The sequence below is a fragment of the Oryctolagus cuniculus genome, chromosome 16 (genome assembly GCF_051225735.1).
Source record: "Oryctolagus cuniculus isolate XC-2025 breed Fujian yellow rabbit chromosome 16, ASM5122573v1, whole genome shotgun sequence".
Lineage (NCBI taxonomy): Eukaryota > Metazoa > Chordata > Mammalia > Lagomorpha > Leporidae > Oryctolagus > Oryctolagus cuniculus.
The window spans coordinates 21,187,286-21,202,329 of record NC_142882.1 but is presented as its reverse complement, the minus strand read 5'-3'; the positions used below and the strand labels follow the sequence as shown (position 1 = coordinate 21,202,329).

Below are 15,044 nucleotides of genomic sequence, written 5' to 3'. Positions count from 1 at the left end.
TCATCCCACTGCTTATCACCAACAATCGGCCCAGGAGAATTCCCTCTCTGGCCTCTCCCATCCTCCACACTAATGAAAGGGACCTAGCAACTCTGGTTACCTCATATTCATGCAGAGATATAAGTGATGTGAAAAGGCTGTAGAAAATGAGTTAGCTGAACTGGGGAACTGTATCTTCCCACATCTCCTGATTTCTACATCACACCTCAGTTCTAGGTGCCAACATTCTAATGGTATCCATGGCCTTTGGTCGCTCTGCCTACTGATAGGTCAAGTACATATTATCCCAAGAAGAAGGACTATCATATAGACCCATTTCTTCTCTGTCCTATTTGCCTTGATTATTCTTGAACCTATGCCATGGAACCATTTCCCTGATGGGTGGGGCTATTCACTGCCCAGATGGGTGGGGCTTGTTTATGTCATAAGGGACACTGTGACATGGACTGGCCTGTAAAAGCAGCTGTAGTCCTGGACCCTTACCAGTCACTAGTTCTGACTGCTAGGAGCTTCTCCTATCAACATGACAGATAAGTCCCAAATAATTTTTGCCTTCTAACGCCATCTTCCCCCTTATTCCTTATCTTCCAACCCGGCCTGACCCTCCTGATCCTGTAGCCCGGCCCCCCCTGTCTGGTCCTCCACCCTAGCCTGACCCCACTAGCTCTGTATTTGAGCCTTACCATCCTGCTTTTCCACACTGGCCTCATCCTCCTCTGGGCCCTCCACTCCAGCCCAACTATCCGAGTTGGCCATACCATTTTTACTTCCATTCTGTCCCTTCACACCAGGCAAAAACCCTGGATCCTGCATCTTGGACTCACCCTCCTCCAGTGCCCTCCCTACATCTGACTCTCCTTTTCTTCTCCCAGACCCTCCTCCCTGTCCAGTATTTGAGCCTTTTCCTCTACCTGCTCCTCCATACTGGCCCCACCCTCCCTCTGATCCTGCACCCCAGCCTAGCCCTGCTCCTGCACCACCAGCTCACCCTCCTGGGCTTCCCCAAAAGTCTCATCCTACTACTAATTCCTCACTCAAACCTCATCCCCCTTCTCATGCTGAACACCAACCTTGCCCTTCTCTGTCTCTAAACATAAGCCCCACCCACCCCCTGCTCCCAAGCACAAGCCTCACCCTCCTGCATCTACACAAGTCCCAACCTCCTCCAGATGTTCCTCTCTACCTTCTTTTCTCTTGTGGCCATGATCTCCACAAATGCCTTCTAGCACTTGCACAAAAGCCTCACCCTTCTCCTAGCCTTTTACACAGACACCACCTTCCTGTCACTGCTCTCCACAAGCCTCGCCTTTCCTCCAGCTTTTCTCCCCCGCACCACCTTCCTTCTGTCTGGTCAACATGGCGCCAGCCTCTCATTGCACCTGTACACCAACCTCACCCTCCTCCTGGTCCCCCACCCCGCTCTCAGTGTCTGCTGCTTCTCTGCTCCATCCTCGCCTTTCCTCCTTTTCTTTCTCTTTATCAGCCATCTCCTCTTTCTGTTCAACTCCAGCCTCAAGTTTCTGCTGTTCCCACCCCTCAGCCTGTCTTCCTTCTGGTCTGTCATTCCAGCCTCACCCTCCTCCTTATCCTCCATCTCAGCCTTGTGCTGCTCCTCCTTCTCACACTCCTGGCCATCCTTGCCTTTACTCTGTACCTTGATGCTTGCCTTGCCCTCCTGCTCATCTGTCCCAGCCTGACCTTCCTTCTGGTCTTTCCTTCCCTCCCCACCCTCCTTCTGGTCCTACTCCCTAGCCTCAACCTCCTCTTCCTCCACATCCCTCTTCCTCCACCTCCTTCCTCTCATTCCTCCATAGCAACCTCAACCTTCTGTGAGATACTTAGGTGGAAAGGCCCCCTGACAGGAGAATGGAAAGGACCACACCCTCTGCTAACCAAGGGTCAAGGATATGCTTGTGTCTTTCCAGAGAATGCGGAACAGCCCATTTGGGTACCAGCCAGAAACATCAAGCCTGCAACTGACAGCCAACCAGAATCAGCTGAACAAGACTGAAAGTCTACCTTGTTAGCAGATGCACCTGCCCTATCATCCTATCCTGAGAAACTGCCCGTAGCCACATCTGTTACTGTTTTATGCTCCACTAGCTCTGGTCAGCCACTCAAATGGCCCATAGCCTGTGTGCGGTCATTCCATTCCTAATTAGCATTGTTCCTCATTCCCACCCCTATCTGAGCAAGCACTCCTATGGCCTCCTGTTTTGAGTGCTGGTTAGTCAATGACAGGTAAGATCCCCTGGGGGACAACCTAAGACAGGCACAGCTGCATACAGAGACCACATGGAAACGGGGTCAACAATAGTATGGCCAAGAATCATGCCTCCCATTGCTCAAAAATAAATGAAAAGGAGGAAATGTGGTGGAATGAGGTGAAAAGGTCATGATAAGATGGCCACTGAGGTGAAAAGGTCATGCCAAGATGGCCACTGACAACAGAAACTGCCAGGCAACAGGCCGTGATTGGATGGCTTCGGAAATCACATGACAACAGAGGAAACCACATGAAAACAGAACCTGACTGATGGCAGGCCATGATTGGATGGTTTCAGAAACTGCCTGGCAACAAGAGCCTGACTGGCAACAGGCTGTGATTGGATGGCTTTGGAAACTGCCTGGCAACAGCCTGTGATTGGTTAGGGCATAGACCACCCCTTGACCAGATTGGCTTCCTTGGCTATATATGCAACTGTAGCAACTGAAATAAACTAGTCTGTGGGCTGCTCGCCTCAGGCCTGCTTTCACCCGACTCCTGGGGTCTGTGTGATGACTCCGTGCCTCTTGCTCCCACCATGCTCCTCCTCTCAGAATAAATCCTCTCAGAAGAAATCAACTTCAACACTCCACCTCCTTCCTCTCATTCCTTGATAGCAACCTCAACCTTCTGTGCCTACATCCTGTCTGCCCATTTGTCTCCCACACCAGCCTGATCTTCTACACTGTCCTTACCTTCATATGACCTCTCACCTCACTCTTGCCCTGCCTCAGGCCCATCAAATTATAATCCTCTAATCTACCCTCCTCCCAGCTCTCCTCACTTTGTCACCTTTTTCCTTCCCTGACAAATGACACCCTTTCTCTGTCCTGACCTTATTCACTCCATGCCCAGCTCTTCATGACTCTATTCCTATCATACCTAACCTGCTCATCATCCTGTGTTATCCTACTTGTTCCTATTCAGCCTCTATGTTATCCCCAACTCCTAACAACCCTACTTACTAGTCCTCTATACCCCAACACACCCCCGCCCACTTGTGATCCAGTCACCCCATCCGTACCTACTGGTTCACAAATATAATCCCGGAAGGAAGTTTCCTTCCCACTGTGACAGATCTGGTGAAGCTCACAGTTGTGAAGACTGGACTCCCAGAAACTCGGTGGTGGGTATAGGGGATGTGGCACAATGGCACATCACCCCTCAGCCTGAAATACTACTTGGTTCATTGCAGGATCCTTTACCATGAGCAAATCCTGGTTATGTGACTGAAGTATTTTGCCTTCATCCCCACTTGGTTCCTCTTAATAGACTAGAGCACCTTTAACAATTTCCTTTTCTCTGAACAGGCAGGTAGATCCTCTCCCACCTGATCAATGTGCTTGCATCAGCCTTTAACTTACAACATGGCTGGAGCAGAGCAAACTGCAGGACCATAGTGGAGTGATGAATGAGGGGGATTCATCCCCTCTGTTCTCCAGGAGGGTAAGTTCTTTGATCTGCCCTGAGTTAAAGTGAGTGAAAGAAATGGGGAGCCCAGAGAACTCACCTACAGGGCAAGAGGATTCCACTGTAGGCAGTTGGGGACCCGTGTGGTTTTTGTTTGTTGTTGGTTTGCGGGGAGGGGGGTGTTTGGAGTTGGAGGGTGGTAGTTGTAGTTGACTTGATCTGGTTGTGCTCAAACTTTGTTGTTCCTTTTAATCCCCAAATATTTTATAACAAAGTACATGGTCCATAGACTGCTTTCCAATAATCTTGAATATACACATTGTTGAATAAGCATGGCACAGTCTCTGGCATTGCCCACAGGAATCTAACTTTTATAGTAACTTCCATCTCGTTGGCATTTCAGAAAATCCCTGTAGCATGTGTGTAATGGAGAGAAGGTGTCACTGATTGGCTGGTGAACAATGACATTGTTATCTCCAGGGGCTGACTCTATTTCCATGGATGACAGCCTTCCAAACATGGGACTCAAATGTGTGCAGACAGGTGAGAACAAGTCTGGACAATCCTGATGCCTCTGACCTCTAAGCTGTAGCTCTTCTGCTCCCTTATGCAGGAAAATGCAGTCTTTCCTTGAGGGATTTAAAAAAACGCCTGTCCCTTGGACCAGTCATAGCTGCAAGGATAGGCAGGGCTGTTTCCATTGTGATTGAGTCCGCAAGTTGCCCTGTGATTGAGCTGTCCTGAAGCTTTAGTTTTCTTTTGACATCTCTGTCCCAGAATTGACAAAACAGGTCCCACAGTTGCAAGGGTGCTAACGCCAAGATGGATTGAAATTCCATTTACTCCATAGAGAACTTGAAGCACTGAAGTGTTGATTCCATTGTATAGATGACACTTAGAGATGCAGTTATCTTTGGCTGGATTTGCAAGATTGATATAATGAATAGCAACTCTGCATGCAATACTTCCCAGGGCAAAACCAGTTGGCTTGTTCTGTTTGTTTATAAAAATAGCCACACGTCAATGCTGATGTTTCAGTGGAGATTTCAATTCCCCTGAATTCAGAAGGTTGATTCTCTTACTGATAGTCATCCTGTCTCCACAGCTGCAACCATGGTCATACTGTATCACATCAGTACAGTAAAACTCTTCAGGGTGTTGCAACATCATCATAGGATTTGATGAACAGGCATTCCAAAACTTGAGAGTCTCATCCAAGCAACTGTTCATCACACATCACATAACTGTAGTCTGGGGCTTTGATCAAATGTTTGCTTCTAACAGGAATATCATTCTGTGCAATCTGTAGCACTTGGTTGCTATTGAGGTCCTGAATTTTGTCATTGCAATATCAAAATACAATACACTGATATATAGAAAAATGTATTTTGCACAATACAGAAACCTTAGACCCAAGGATTATCATCAGTGCTGACATGGCTGCATGAAATCCCCAAATTCCTTGAAATGTTACTGTTTTCCTCCTTTGGTATTTTAATAATTAAATAAAACTAAAAGTATGTGCTATTTAGGAAATTCATATCCTACCATTATTATGTTGGTACATAAATGTTGCTGGTGGTAATGGCCTCAGCTGCTGTGGTGTAGGCTGTGGTACATAAGGCAGGGGAAATTCTCCTTGATTTGAGGAATGCATCAGTTCAGGGCCTGTGGATACATAGGAGAGAGATAGTATGAACTTTGGTACTTACATCAAAACAGTGTGGACACATGACATTGTCTGAGGCACAATGTGAATTTTACAAATCCAATTGTCTTCCACAGTCTGAGACATGTATCCAGGAGGAAGATATATAGGTGGCAGAGTACCATGATATCAGAAGCACATAGGCAGCCCGTTGAATATTCTGAATGTTCCCATCTTTAGTGTTGATAGCAAGAGTCTCCCCAGGAATAATTTGTACCAGTATAATCTGTTGTATCCACTATTGAGGAAAGGAAGGCCATCTGGCATCTCTCTTGGGATGTCATCGTTTGTGAGTAATTAGTAGTATACTGGGTTGCAATGGTGGTGTTCACATGATGGCTCTCCATGTCCTCGAGTGGGCCCCAGCAGCCTTATGACCTCCATTCACTTGTTTATAAAATGATTCTCCACATGACAGAGCTGAGCAGCAACCAATGGCCAGGCCATGCAGGAATATAAACAAATAACACATAGTCATATATATTTTGTGTGTGAGACAAGCAGACGGTTTATATTCTGGGCATCTGTTTTAAAGTGTGAGATGTTTGACTTCCTCCAAAATCTTTTTCAGTAGACTGGCCTACTTGAGGTCCAGTCAGCAGGTAACTGCTTCCTGCTTCTGCCACACAATCCCAAGCCCTGTCCTGGTGATATCCAGAAGTGGCCCAATGGCAGAGTCAAATCTGAGGTGCTGGATCAGGTGTGTTCAGAGCTGGAATGGGACAGGGGATGGAATGGGACACTCAGAGGCATGACATGGGGTAGAGGTGGGACAAAGACAGATTGGCAGTTATAGAATCTGGAATGGATTTTGAAAGATTACATGTGAGCTCATAAAAACCTTGGGCAGATGTTATCAGATTAGGGGGATGAGCCTTTCAGACCCTGGAATGTGAGCTAAAGCTAAAGCAAGGAACTCAGGAAACTGAAAGGGCCACACAGCTGTGATGTCCAAGGCCACACTGTCCCCAGCATGAACGGTCCTGAAATCCTTGTACCTAATGAGTGAGTGGATGAGGAATGAAGGATACACAATGGGTAGAAACCAGGCCTCAGGGTCAGTGTGTAGATGCTTCCTAAACCCAGGACTGGTGGAGGGGGGGTTCTTTCTATTCCAGGACTGTGTCTATTGCTTTAAAATAAAGTATATCAAGCAATGCATGTAGTGGAGTTAAATTCAAAGAAGTAAACTTAGCCCTCCTGAACTATACTCTTACTAAAATTGATGTGTATGTTTCCATGGTTACAAGTCAACATTTATGTGTATGTTACCACAGTTACAAGCCAACAAACTGTAAAATTACCAAGTTGGTTAGGTTAGCAAAGGGTGATTTTTTTCTCACTGGTGATTCAGGACACCTTGGTTCAGATAGCTTTCTCAAATGTGTGAAACATTCATTTTTGTGCTTGAGACAAAGAGGGTTTTGACTGTGGCCATCTACTTTAATGTAGGAGAAGATTCTGGCTTCTTCCAACATCTTCTTTTAAGAAGTGATTGGCCCAGATGAAGTCTGGTCATGAAGTCCTCTCTTCCTGGGTCTGCCAATGACAGCAGGGAGTTGAATGCAAAGTGGATCCAGATACACTTGGGCAGGTGAGCCAGTGTTGGAATGGGTGGAAGAGGAATCCTAAACATATGAGTTTTATGTTCAAACATGGTACGGCACAAACCAGGACTTTAAGCTACAGAGCAGAGAATGGTTTTTGAAAAGTGATATGTGTGTGCTCATGTAAATGTTGGGTAGGTATCCTCAAACAGAAAGAAAAATAGTAAGAACCTTCTAGCTAACAGAAGGAATGATTAAATAGGAAATTGCAGAAATGTCCAAACAACTAGCTTGCTCCACACTGTCTGTTCCTGATGTTAACACAGCCTGAAACACACTGTCCCTGAATGAAAGGATGAATGCAGTCCATAAGAGGGTGGGGACGGCATTCTATGCTGTGTGTAAGACACCATTTGGGATGCCTGTGTTCCTTATCAGTGTGCCTAAACATTTGTGAAGTATGCAGTGGGGAAGAGTGCAGGCTTTAGAGTCAGTGTTTAACTGCTTACAAAGACCAGGGCTGGTTGCACTCCCGTGCAAGGCCTTTGTTCATTCCTTTCTCCTATTTAAGGTATGTGTAGGGGTCCGTATCACAGAAATAGAAAATAAAATGCTGATTGCCAGGGAGTAGAGGGGAAGAGAAATGAAGATGAGGTTAAAGCTTGATTAAAAACTTCTGGAGACTGCATACAATACGAATCTACTTTAAACAGTCCTCAAAATGACCGCAATGTAGAATTTCAAGTTGTGTTCTACCCCCAATTAAAAAATCAAAATATAGCTAAACTGCAACAGCATATGTTAGATTATGAAAGGTTTATTTTATGTAACTACATTGGCCACATTACGCTGAATTATTCATCACATGTGAAACACTGTGTGTGTGTGAGAGGGAGAGAAAGATGCTGTGTTTCCAATAGTGTCAAGGAGGCTATTGACTCCTTCTAAAATGTTTTAATAGACAATTTACCTAGATGAAATACAATAATCAGGGTGAGTCTGCCATGTACAGGATGGCCAACCCCTTGCTAGCAGTATCCAGATTAATCTAGTTCCCTTGTTGGACAGAGAAGAGCTGAGTGAGGTGAGTTCAATCCTGCAATGCATCAGCTACAAAATAAGGTCATGACAGGAGGCATTTTCAGTAAAACAGTGCACAAAATATATGCCACTAGGGATGGCAGAGGACAGAATGGTTTTTTTAAATGCCTATTTGCTTACATTTACTTCAAACACCAACTGACAATGAGGTAGAGAATGAGATAGAGAGTTCCAGCTGCCAGTTTACTCCCCCAAAGTACAACAACTAGGGCCAAGCCAGGCTGAAGCCAGAAGCCTGGAACTCCATACGAGTGTCCAAGGTACGTTACAGGGGTTAGGGGACTGCATCAGAAGAAGATGAGCTTGAAAGGAAGATGGACCTCTGAAAACTCCATGTGAGCATCAAAACATTGAGTGGGTGTTCTCAGGAAGAAAGGCAAAAAGATGTCACACCACAGGGCTGGCCACAAAGAAAGGAATTCTGAAGGAGTTGTTCCAGACAAATAACGTGTTCAACAGTGCTTCTCCCAAATGGAAAGCACATGGAATCAAACATGTCCATTGCAACCAAGTGAGGAAAAGCATTAACAAGTACATAATGAGGAAGAACCACAGGCTTAGAGTCAGTGTTTAAGGGCTTACTAAAAGCTGGTTTGGTTCCTCGCTACCTAGCAGTCCCAGTGCTGTTTCCTTTACAATGACCTGTTTTACACACAGTATGTGGATCGGCTAAGGTCACCAAAATACAAAGAAAATGGAATGTCCCAGAAACACAAAGAAAACAAAAATGGAGAGTCATTGAATGGTGTGAAAATCACACTGAGTGGTCGAGAGCCAAAGGAGTGTTCTATGTGGATTGTTTCAAAATCATTGGAAAAATTGTTTGGAATGTTTGCACAGATGAAATATATCAATATTGAAATATATCAATGGCATTTTTTGAGTGTGGGCACATTCAAATACCAGTAATTAATGGTCTATATGACAGATGTGGAGGGATCCACTACCCAGAAACAGAAAGGAAACTGAAGATTTCAGGGGGTAATTTAGAGTAGATGAATGGATGTGAAAAATGCCAAGTTACAGAGAATAGGAACAGGAAAAGATTATGCTCTCTTTGTTGTTGCATAATAAGATCATTATAAACTGGGTATTAATGTTGTGACAGAAGGGAAACAGTCTAGATTTGTGTGTGTTTGTTTGTGTGTGTGTATGTGCGTGTATGTGCACTTGTGTTGACAGCAGGCAAAGGGGACTTGGGATATGGGAACCTGACTTGAAGATAAGGTAACTTCTGACTCTTTTGCAAATCATTTATAGCCCATTACTGATGCTTGTGAGTATCAGCAATAAAGTAGTCCCACCAGTGTTGTATGATGGAAAAGTATTCTGTGGTGGGATCCAAGGTGGGCCACTCTACAACATAGAGGCTAACATGAAGCCAGGCTTAATGTCACACGGGAGGCTACCTTATAGTCCCCAAAGACAAAACTGAGAGGTGAAATGTCAGGGTAGAAGCTTAATATAGAGAAGAATGAGGGTGCAGTGGGGTGTAGAATATGTTTTGAAAGATTTCATATGAGCTCCTGTAAGCAAATACTGGGAAGCCATCCTCAATCAGGTTCCTAGGAGGCATGCTGTGGAGTTGTACTCAATGGATAGAATTAGAGTTGCTTCATACAGTGCAAGTTTCAAGTGCATTCCTCCCTGATGTAAGGACGTCCTGAACTAGACTTGTTCTTCACAGCTGTGTGAGGAAAGAACTGAGTGGAGTACATAGTGAGAAAGGACACACAATGGTTGATGTTTAGGGGTTTATTAACCCAGGGCTGGTCCACCCCTTCATAGCAGTGTACTGGTGCTAGCATTAAAATAACCTCTTTTTAAACATATGTATTTACATAAAGAGAACAGATTTCATGTATTTCATATATTTAATTTTAAGCCTGCAATGATTCTTCCCATCTTTGCTGCCTCCTCCTTTCCCTCCCTCATTCCTCCTGTGTTTTTTCCTTTTAATATTGTTTATTTTTTGAAAGCAAGAGTTAGGAAGAGAGAGAGAGAGATCTTCCATCTAATGGGTCACTTCCCAGATGGCCACAATAGCCAGGCTGAGCCAGGCCAAATGCAGGAGCCAGGAGCTTCATCCAGGCCTCGCACATGGGATACTGTAATCCAAACACCTGAGCCAATCTCTGCTGGTTTTCCCAGGCCTTTAGAAGTTGTGCACAGAACATAAACCAGCACCCATATGGGATGCTGGTAGCCACACAACACTGAACCCCATACATTCAATTCACTTCATACTTACAGGTTTAATCCTACACTAAATTAAGAATTCAACAAGGAAATATACAAAGATCACTATTGTGCAATAGTAGACAAGGGCCATAAAAATATCAAATATAAAGATGTCAGTTTCACTCATATACATTAAATTGGGGGGTACAGATCAACCTTTCATATGCTGATTTCATTTCCTGTGGGTAAATTCCCATGAGTGCAATGGCTGGGTCATATGGTAGATCTATTTTCAGATTTTTGAAGAATCTCCATACTGTCTTCCACAGTGGCTGTACTAGTTTACATTCCCACCAACAGTGGGCTAGGTACCTTTTCTCCCACATATTCACAAGCATTTCTCTTTCTTTTTATTTTTAATTTTTGGATGATAGCCATTCTAACTTAGGTGACATGAAGTTCATTGTGGTTTTTATTTGCATTTCCATGATGGTTAGGGACCCTGAGCATTTGTCCATGTGTCTGTTGGCCATTTGTGTTTCATCCTTTGAAGAATGCCTGTTCATCTCTGTTGCCCATTTATTCACTGGGTTGTTTGTTTTGTTGTGGTTCAGTTTCTTGAGCTCCTTATATGTTTTATGTCTTAATTGTTTATCAAAATAGTTTGCAAATATTTTCTACCATTCAGTCTGATTCCTTTTCTCTTTGTCCAGTGTTTCCTTTGCTGTTCATAAACTTCTTGGCTTGAGCTAAGAAGCTTAGAGCTTCTTCTGGGTCTCACACATGGGTACTGGGGACCAAGGACTTGGGTGATCTGCTGCTTTCCCTGGTGCATTAGAAGGGAGCTGGATCAGAAGCAAAGCAGCTGGGTCTCCAACCAGCATGCATATGGGATACTAGCATCACAGACAGAGGCTTAACCTGCTACACTACAATGCTGGCCTCATCTATTGGCGCTTTGTAATTAATCCTTTGAAAAATGTCTATTTATGTCCTTTACCCATTTCTTCACTGGATTGCTTGTTTTGTGTATACTGAGTTTCATGGGCTCCTTAATATTCCTATGTACTAATCCTTTATACGCTGACTAGTTTGCAGATATTTTCTCCCATTCTGTCAGTTGCCTCTTTGCTGTTTCCTTTGCTGCTCAAAAGCTCCTTAGTTTGATGTAATCATGTTTGCCTATTTTTCTTTTATTATCTGTGCTTCTGGCTTCATAATGACATAGAACATGGCTTTTACGTTGTGACAGATTGAAAAAAATCTACATTGTACATGTATGTCGGGGGGGGGCAGGTATGGGTGTGTTCCATACATGCATGTTGACAATAGGCAAACAGGTTTGGGAGAGTTTTCAAGATGGAGAAATTTCTGACTCTTTCTCAAATCTTTTATAGGAAATGAATGATACAGGTGAATGTTACCAATGAAGCACCTATCACCTGTACGGTATGAAGGAAAAGCATTCTGAGGTGATAGAAAGGTGTTACACTGTGCAACTCAGAGATTGGCAAGCTGCAGGATGTACAAAAGATCAAGCATTCAGACAGAACTCAGAAGTAAGATATTGGTGGTCAAGGTTGCATAAAGGAAAGCGAGAGTGGTGGAGTAGGGTTACTATGAGTTTTGGAAATTTCATGTGAGCTCATGTAAGCAAACACTGGGAAGACGTTCTCCGAAACCAGCACAATGTTAGAAAGTGAACTCAAAATTTTTTCTTAAAAGCAAAAGAGAAGTTCAAGAGACCTCTGGGAGAAACAGGTGTTAAATACTACACACAGGAAAACTGAGAGAACTCTTGTGTATAAAATATTAGATGTTGGCTGGCGCTGCGGCTCACTAGGCTAATCCTCCACCTGTGGCACCAGCACCACAGGTTCTAGTCCCAGTTGGGGTGCTGGATTCTGTCCCAGTTGCTCCTCTTCCAGTCCAGCTCTCTGTTGTGGCCCGGGAAGGCAGTGGAGGATGGCCCAAGTGCTTGGGCCCTGCACCTGCATGGGAGACCAGGAGGAAGCACCTGGCTCCTGGCTTTGGATCGGCGCAGTGCCGTCCATAGCAGCCGTTTGGGGGGTGAACCAATGGAAGAAAGACCTTTCTCTCCATCTCTCTCTCTCTCTCACTGTCTAACTCTGTCAAAAATATATATATCAGATGTCAGGCCATACATAAGATTCTATGTGGAAAATGCACATCAAATATTAGAATTTTTAATAACAGGTCTCAAATCAGCTTACTTAGGAAATAGATAATAAGACATACAATGATAATATAAATAAAATAAATGTAACAGGTCTAGGAGGAATAATAACACTAGCATATGAAACTAACATATAAATTTTAAATGATAATAGTGATCTAATACGATGTAAAGTGTTTACCTCTGAGCCAGTAGAAAATATTCTGAGGATGGACATAATTCCAAAATTGTTCAAGGAGTTCATTCCACTATAAATGTTAAAGGAAGTAAATGAAAGACTAGCATCAATCAAAATAACTCCTACAAAATTGCCACAGACATTAAAGGTTACATTTACTCAACAATGTCCCTTGAAGGGAGGACACAGAAAATAACTTAAAAATATTTGAGTTACAAAAATACAGCATAATTGAAAAAGGAGGAGTCACCTATATAATCATCCAGTAAGGCCAATTATCAAGTGAAATGGACAATATAGATTGACTGCAGGCCATAGAAGTTTAAATCAAGTCAGCCCAAAACTGCCTGGAGCCTTGCCAGAGGTGGAGGACATTATAAATAAAATTACTAGTAGTAATAGTGAATTTTTCACAATTGTTGATATGTCAGTTATATATTCTTTGCCATGGCTTTGAATAAAGGATATACTACATGTATGTGGGAATGTGTGCAATTCCATTTTAACAGACTTCCTCAGAGTTATTTAAATTTAAAAACTCATGTTGTGGCTCATTTAATATTCTTAGGTTTTCAGGGATGATTTAAAATATAGATCAACCATCATTTCTTCTACAGATGATATAATAATGCATGGACTAAGGAGCAACAGACTGCTTTTGAGCAACTAAAGAATTCTATAATAACTTTTCAAAAATTAAATTATCCAGCTAAGGGAGATGATTTGAGACTAGACCTAGTATAATCCAGTGATATTGTCACATGGGCATTACATTCTGACTAAGAAACAGACTGACAAATTATTTAAGCCTTGTGGTTTCTGAACCAAAAAATTCCCACATTCTTCTGTTAAAGACACATACTTTGAAAAAGGAACATAATTTATAAATTATGCACAAAAAATTACCATAATCTCTTACTGACAACACTAAAATAGCTGTCAAAACTGCTGTGCCTCGGCCGGCGCCGTGGCTCACTAAGCTAATCCTCCACCTGTGGCGCTGGCACACGGGGTTCTAGTCCCGGTCGGGGCACCAGATTCTGTCCCGGTCACTCCTCTTCCAGTCCAGCTCTCTGCTGTGGCCTGGGAGTGCAGTGGAGGACGGCCCAAGTCCTTGGGCCCTGTACCCGCATGAGAGATCAGGAGAAGCACCTGGCTCCTGGCTTCGGATCAGCACAGTGCGCTGGCCACAGCAGCCATTAGGGGGTGAACCAGTGGAAAAAGGAAGATCTTTCTCTCTGTCTCTCTCTCACTGTCCACTCTGCCTGCCAAAAAAAAAAAAAAAAACCTGCTGTGCCTCTTCTACGTAGGACAACAATAACACCAGAAGTGGTGGGAATCCCAATGGACCTATGGTTGTTGACCTGTAAGTGGTATATCTCAAAAGGGCTATGGTCGTCAGGTACAACTTGGGTTCCTCACAGAGGAAATTCATCAGGCAGAGGCTTGCCAGAAAACATTCTAAGGGAGGAGCAAATCCATTTCCCTAAAAGAAAAGACTACTTTTGTGTCACCATGAGTTGGAGATTCCTTTGGGCAAGATAGGCAGAGACATTGTGTCATGCTAAATTAAGCACATTGGTGCTTAGAATTGGTGGCAGATTGCCAGATGCATATGTCTTATTTATAAGAGACTATGTCGACTATTTTGTGTCACCACAATGAGTTGGTGACTCCTTTGGGCAAGATAGGCAGAGACATTGTGTCATGCCAGATTAGGCACATTGGTGTCTACACCTCAGCTGGCAGTTTTGCAGTGGTGTGACTGGTATCTTGACCAGAACATGGTAATGACCATCAGTGCTTCAACTGTTGATATCATTGTGATAACCAAGCTGAAATCATGGAACTCAATGATACTCTAAGATAATATTGCTTGCAGTTTGACCCAGTACTTTATAGAGGGGAGCCACATATTCCTCTTTATACCTGGACAGTATACTACTCCTCATGAGAGTATCATGGCTGCCCTCAGACCCCTTGTGAAGCCTAAGATTGACAAAAAGAGGACCAACAAGCTCATCCTTCACCATCAGACTAATAAGGAGCTGGAGGTGTTGCTGATACACAACAGATCTTACCGTGTGAGATTGCTCAGTGTTTCCTCCATGAACCACCAAGCCATCATGGAAAGCAGCCCAGCTGGCCATCAGTCACCAATCCCAATGCCAGGCTGAACAGTGAAGAAAATGGATAGCTCCTGTGCACATTTCATTTGTGTTTAAATAAACCATTAAAACTGCAAAAAAAAAAAAAAAACCTGCTGAAAGTAGCTGTTTGGTCCAGAAAGCTGAAAATTACAAATGACTAGTCCTTCATCTGTCGCCAGCTGAATATGAAAGAGTCTGTGGCTGAGTCCATGAACTACTTGGGTGCAGATAGGAACAGGAAGATTTCAAGATTCTACAAGGTGCTGTGTGCATCTCCTTCCAAAAATCAGGGAGGAAAAAACTAAG

General features: G+C 43.6%; 1 pseudogene; it reads right to left on the bottom strand.

The window, feature by feature from the left end:
• Positions 1–4,040: 4,040 nt before the first annotated feature.
• Positions 4,041–14,713, bottom strand: LOC149121580 (mRNA export factor pseudogene; annotated as a pseudogene).
• Positions 14,714–15,044: the final 331 nt, after the last annotated feature.